Source organism: Phaethon lepturus, unplaced genomic scaffold (genome assembly GCF_000687285.1).
Source record: "Phaethon lepturus isolate BGI_N335 unplaced genomic scaffold, ASM68728v1 scaffold10294, whole genome shotgun sequence".
Lineage (NCBI taxonomy): Eukaryota > Metazoa > Chordata > Aves > Phaethontiformes > Phaethontidae > Phaethon > Phaethon lepturus.
The window spans coordinates 74,089-80,486 of NW_010535548.1; positions in this window are offsets into that span (position 1 = coordinate 74,089).

Below are 6,398 nucleotides of genomic sequence, written 5' to 3' on the forward strand. Positions count from 1 at the left end.
GGGGGGGGGAACAAAACAGAAAAAAATGAAAAGGGCAGGAGAAAAAAAAAGTTACTTCAGTGCTCCTGACTGCAAGCTGGTAAAACGAACGGATTCTTGATTGAACCCATCAGCTTTGCTCCCTTGAGCAGAAGGAAATCAGAAGAAATTCAATGTAGAGAAAGTCTCAGACTTTCAGCTCAAGTGGTTCCCTTCAGCAGCGATACGCTCCCAAGGGTGTAAGCGTTGCCCAGGGGTATAAAGTGATGTCATGGTTAAAGGTATCGCCTACAGCAACAATATCTATGTCACTTTGAGAACTGATCTCTTCTCAGAAGAGAGGAGAAACCAGTTTGCATTTTATTTCCCAGTCTAGCCTGTCTGTTAACTAGCCTTAACAGGGTAGGTCATATTAGAGGTCCTATTTACCTGGTGTTGACAAATAATATAATGCAGCAAACTGATTAAAATGCCTTTAAAATGAAAAGCAAATGTAACACAAGCCACAAGAATCTTGTTATCACTTTATAAATAGTAAATTAATATTAATTAAACAAGAGTAAGTTCTCAGCGGTTCGCACAGACTATGCAAGTCCTGCTGTTAATTCAATTTTCCACCTTGTGACTAGAGAAAGTTACAATGCTGCTCTTTGAGCAAATTGTGGCTTCTCCCTATTTAACAGTTCTACAAAAATCAGTAAAATAATGTAATTTCAGCACCAGGGCCCACAGCCACAATTATGTAAAAAAACCCAAAAACAAAAAGCCAACCCCAAAACCCCCCAAAAAACACAAAAAAACCCCCAAAACCCACACCAAAACCCAAAACCCTCTGGGTTTCCGAGCCAGCCTTTACTGGGTGGGGGCCCAGCTCCTCCAGGGCGCAGTGGCTCTCTGTGGGAAGGGGGCTGTCTGCTGAGAAGCAAGATGTGGCTACTCAGAGTCGTAACAAAACACAGATCACATTTGCAGGCTGAGCCACATCCCACTCACAATGTTCACACAAGAACGAAGAGAAAAAGCAGATCTGTATTTCCTCACAAGAAACCTGCTTTATTAGGTAGGTATCTGTCAAACTTTTATGTGACTTCCATGATCCTCATATTCAAAAACTTACACTGTTAATGCATCTATTCATATAACATTCTTTTCAGGTAAGCAAAATACTATCATCTTAATTTAGGCAGAAAATACATCTGATCTAAACTAAAATTCTAGAGGAGACACTGTATCACCTAGAAGCATGAATCCTAAAATTATACTTGAACAATCCCTTCAGCTGAACGAGAATTTTGGAAGCCGTCATGTTTGGGCTTTACAGAATTCGGTTCACACGCACGTTACTCTGCAATTCAGGATCTCTCTTATGTACGGATTTTGTCTCCTAAAATAAAATGTTTTATTTTTTAAGAAACACAGTTTGGCAAGAAAAAAACTAGGGCAAGAAAGACTTTGTTACTGCTTCTTTCTTCTATTTTACTTGGTCAAGTATAGAAGAGGGAGAGCCTGAGGGGTTTGGCCTTTATTTCTCTGCCTTTATTCAATTATATTAGAGCTGTGGCTCCACATTTTGGCACTAATTGAAAAAGACTCGCCTTTGCAAAGGCTTCAGGGCAAGCAGTTTTGCTGTTCTACCTCTTTGTCATCTTTCTTATTTTATTTTACTTGACTTCACAGAACAGAAATCAAACCTTGATCAGAAGCTATCACAAAGAACAAACCCTTCATCAAGGATTACACGCATTTAAGCATGATAAGGACCACCATTTCTGAACTGCATTTAGCTGAAGTAGGCAGCTCAGGTTGGAGATACAATACAGCATGCAAACAAATTTTCAGGCAACTACTGATAATGTTCAGTGAGCAATCACACAACAAAAATATCAAGAACAAGGAGATGGAATTAATTCAGGAACAACCCGGCACCTTAAGATTATTCACCAACAATAGTTGAGAATGGCAATCAAAAGATCAAGTGTAATTAATCTGTGTAGGAATTTTTTTTTTTTTTAAAGTCACATATGGAAGTGTTATCATCTAATCACAGCAACGAACCTGGTTAACTTCCTCTGTCACAGCTTTTCTTCTTTGGATCATAGCAACCCCAAAATAAAAAAATTGCAGAAATGCAAAGGGGAAGTAAGGAAGATAAAGAAATACTCTGACATAAACCGACATCCAACAGAAGTAGAAAGATATATCATTGTGTCTGCCACTAATTCCTTGTCCAAGACAAAAATACTCTGCCTCAGAACACTGGGTCTTTGAACTCTCACATGGGTGTCAGTTTTTCATCAACTCTCTCCCTTTGCTTTCACTGGTAGGTAATATTAAGACTTATGTTTCTTTATGGGGTGGAAAACCCAAGGTGACCCACAGGAAGAATCAAGTGTTTTCACCAGTTCCTTCCTGTCCCTTCCTATCCCTTACTAATTAACATTTGATATGGTAACACTTTGGGAATGGAAGGAGAGACCTGGCTACCCAGCCGCAGATCCCAAAGGTATAGAGAACCTGAGGCACAGAAATAAATATTAGGCATGCTTGAGAAACCATCCGATGTTCCACTTACCAGAAAAGACTAATGATGGATGGTGTTCCCAGAAATACAAGCTTTAAATATTTTGGGCCAGTGAGATATTTGGCCCAAACTAGGCCTAGTCTGTTTGCTTCGTTAGGAGCTAAAGCTCCTTCAGCAGCAGCAGGCAACACCCAACCCATCTACACTGAGGACCTTGCAGGATATGAAAGAACTTGACAGCAGGTCCACCTTCCATATACCCTCTCCAGACTACAAGTGCTAAGGAGCAACATCTCATTCAGACAACGAAGTGTAGTCACTAATCACCATACCAGTACCTCAAATCTCTTCTGCATCTGACAAATCCTTTCAGAATCACACTTCTCCTCTCTGAAGAAATACCCTGTAAGGACTATCAGAAAACAATTAAATGACCTCCCTGATACAGGCAGAATGACCCCAAACATGCATGGCAAGGAATAAAATACCAGACTACACAACACGTAGCACTCTTGTAATAACCATCATGGGGAAGATGGACTGCAGGAAAATTCTCACCCTCATTCTTTTTCCAGTCCAGTTTATTTCCAAGCCCTTCCACTTGCTTTCCTGCCCACTGCGATGAAGCTTCTTGAGAAGCCAGTTTCCTCAGCTGGCAGCCCAAACCTAAGAGCCTTCCTGTCTAACCATGACCCTTTATCCAGAACGAAAGGATATTTGTATAAAAACGTGCTCTTTCTACACTGCTTGTCTTCCTGTGGGAGCCATCATTTTAGCTGTTAATGCCCTTCTCACATCTGGCCTTTAGTGATCTTGGACTGTGTTCACAGCCCAGTCCCGTAACACACGGGCGTGTCAGGATGGCCAGCAAGACACAGGCGTCTGCACAGCTTTGCTCCCTGCTCACCCTCTTCACTAAGAGAAAGCTGGACACCCAATTCCTCTAGCACTGACAATCTCTAGAATGACATCAGGTAAAAATTAACAGATTCTGATATAAGAGATGCCTGACAATCAAAAATTCAGAGAAAACACTCACTCACCATAGTTAAAGTCAAAAACTAAGAGGTCACAGATTTCCTTCAGTAACTAAGAACAGAATTTCCAATTCTAAACCTATCCTGTCAGGGGGACAAGTCATCTCTGGCTACTGGAAAACAATTTTTCTCTTCATTTAAGACATGGTCCTGTTAAAGAGACAAAAGGGCTGCTTCTGTCTTTGCTATCTCAGCAAACCTGCTGTCTGTATATGAAATGTTCCCAGCGGTATCCTATGCAAATCCAAGACTGGACTTTTAACCTAGTAGACACTGATTCTCATTATAGTTCACCTTTCCATAAATATTCCAAACGAATAATCTGAATTATCACAAAGAAATTATCATTAACTCCCCTGATTTCTTAGAAAATTGGGAAAAATCTATGAGGCCCAAAACTCAAAAGGCAACCTTGAAGAAACACTAAACCTACTTTAAAAACTCCTCCTACTTCTAGGATTAGCTCATATTTTGTAATGTATGAGCTTTGCAGTTCCAGCCAACCCAGAGTCAGACAGCTGAGGAACAGGAGATAACTCAGGCAAAACACAAAATAAAACTTTCTATTGCAAAATAAAAATTCTTCCCTTCGTTTCCCAGACCTGATTAAGATATGGATGGATTAATGACTCAGAAGAGCAGGGAAATTGGAAGTTTGAAGTAAGGGTGCCCGCTTCCTGATGGGGGCCATTTGTCATCTTCCCAACCTTTCTAGGAAATATTTTGACTAGTCTAGGACAATGACCTCTCCGTCACTCTTCCATCTTGGTTATCCCTAGTTCAACAGTCCAAACTAAGCCAAAATCATTTCAGAAAGACATTACATCTCAGCAGCCTATATGCAAAATAAAAGGTTACTATTAATGCAGTTCTTTGTTGGCAGTCTTTACCTTACGATAACTGCCCCACAACTCGATGTTCTAATTAGTAGCAGTCTCTGCAAGGAGCTCAGAGCTGTTTAAAATTTAAGTCTGGAGTTTCCTTTAATCTTTAACGGCCTTTCCTGGGACTTGACACACTGGTATAGCACCTTTCTGACTAAGCAGTTCTCGGCATTGCCACTAGACTTCATCTGCTGGGGAAGAGGGAGGGAGGGAGAGGAAAAGGCACAGAAAACCATTTTAATTTCATTTTTAAGAAAAGAGGAAGTGCTTAACTGGCCAAGGCTTGCAAATCTCCTCATCCCTTTTCCTCCGAGCATGTGCATCCTCCGTTCCCCAAACTGAATAGCTCACCGGTAATGCTGATTGAATGCTGAGCCAGCAGAACAGCATTTTCATTTGGATTTTACAACACAGCCATATAACCTACTTTAGCCATGTCATTTACATAAAAATATTTTGCTATAACCTACATAATACAGTGGGGGGGGGAAGTAATGTACCTCTGTTCATAAAGAAAAGGATACAAGTAAGAAAGAAACAATAAACAGAAAAATGTGGCAATCATTTGTTTTCCAGACCAAGAACTCCACAGCCTTAATTTTTTTGTGGTTTGTGTCTTTTTTATATTTTTCATTTTTTAAGAGGAATCAGTGTACAGTATCTGAATTTTTCAAGTCCTGCTGTGTCAGCATCAAAAGCAGAACAGTGGAACCTGGAATCCAACGGTGTGGGAGGGAGCTGAAAATGTGAAAGGGGAAAGGTAAAATTAAAAAAAAGGGGAAAGGTTAATTTTTCGAGGCCTTCAAACCCTACAAATCTGCCACTGGGAAAGGAAATACGTTGGGGCACTCATGACAACAAACTAGTCTTGTGTCTGGTTTGCGTATTGTTGTCAATTAAAAACTAAAAAAACCCACCCAAAACCATTGACAACCAGCCCCTCCCCACCTCCTCTGTCACAGCCAGATGTAACAAAACCTGATTTTCCTCCATTTCCATAGCCAAGCCTGTGGCTCCCTCTAAGGGCTAAAATGAGCTCCTCAACAGCACAATCTGCAGCTGGATCTGAATGATCTGATCATTCCCCTGAAGCTGCTGTTCCATTGCAAAGCATCACACAGAGCAAGAATGAGGGTATGTTTTTCCAGACCTTCCTTCTCCATAAGGGGCTAGCATCAGTAAATCCGACTACGAAGTGTTTTGGAACATGGAGTGACTTTGCAGTCAGATGTTTGTTATCTTAACTGTACTGGTTCAAGACTGATATTTCTACAAGACACTGATGTTGAAAAAAAAAAAAAAGAAAAAACCTGAGGTCTATGTAGCAAAATAAGAATGAAATAGATAAAAACCTCATCTTAAAGTAATGAATTGCAGCAAAAGACCTACAAACCAGTTAATGAGGAAAGATGTCTTACCATACTGTCAGTCACATAGCTGTAAGTGAAGTGATGCTAACTGGGGATTTTAATGGTGCAATAATGATTTACAGTGGCAGGAGTCTTATCAGATAGTCTTTTTTTTTTAAATGCAAACCTGTTACTTCTCAGCCCCCTGCACAAAGTAGACAATCCCAAACACAGATAGCACTGACAATAGGGCAAGAAAAGGGTTGGGAACTAACCCAGAGAAAGTAGTATTTGAAGTCCAGGGCTGCAGACAATAGAGCGATCTGTCACTACTCCACTCTCCCAAGGTTAATTCTGTACTCTGCAACACTACTTGCCCTTCAGGAGGAGTCACATCAGTGATTATTTTTGCCTGGCAGCATGGCAATCCTACCCAGCAAGATTACTTTAGGTCTATCCCTTTGTGTTCTGCGCTGCAGCTGTTGCACACCCGATTACACTGGAGCCTGTAATGCCTTCATGGTTCAGCACAATTTATCAGAGATTTGGGAAGCTGGGTAGAAAGGGCAGCACTCCAATTTTTCTTCAAGTTGATAGTAGATATTTGAAATTCTGACCTACATTACAA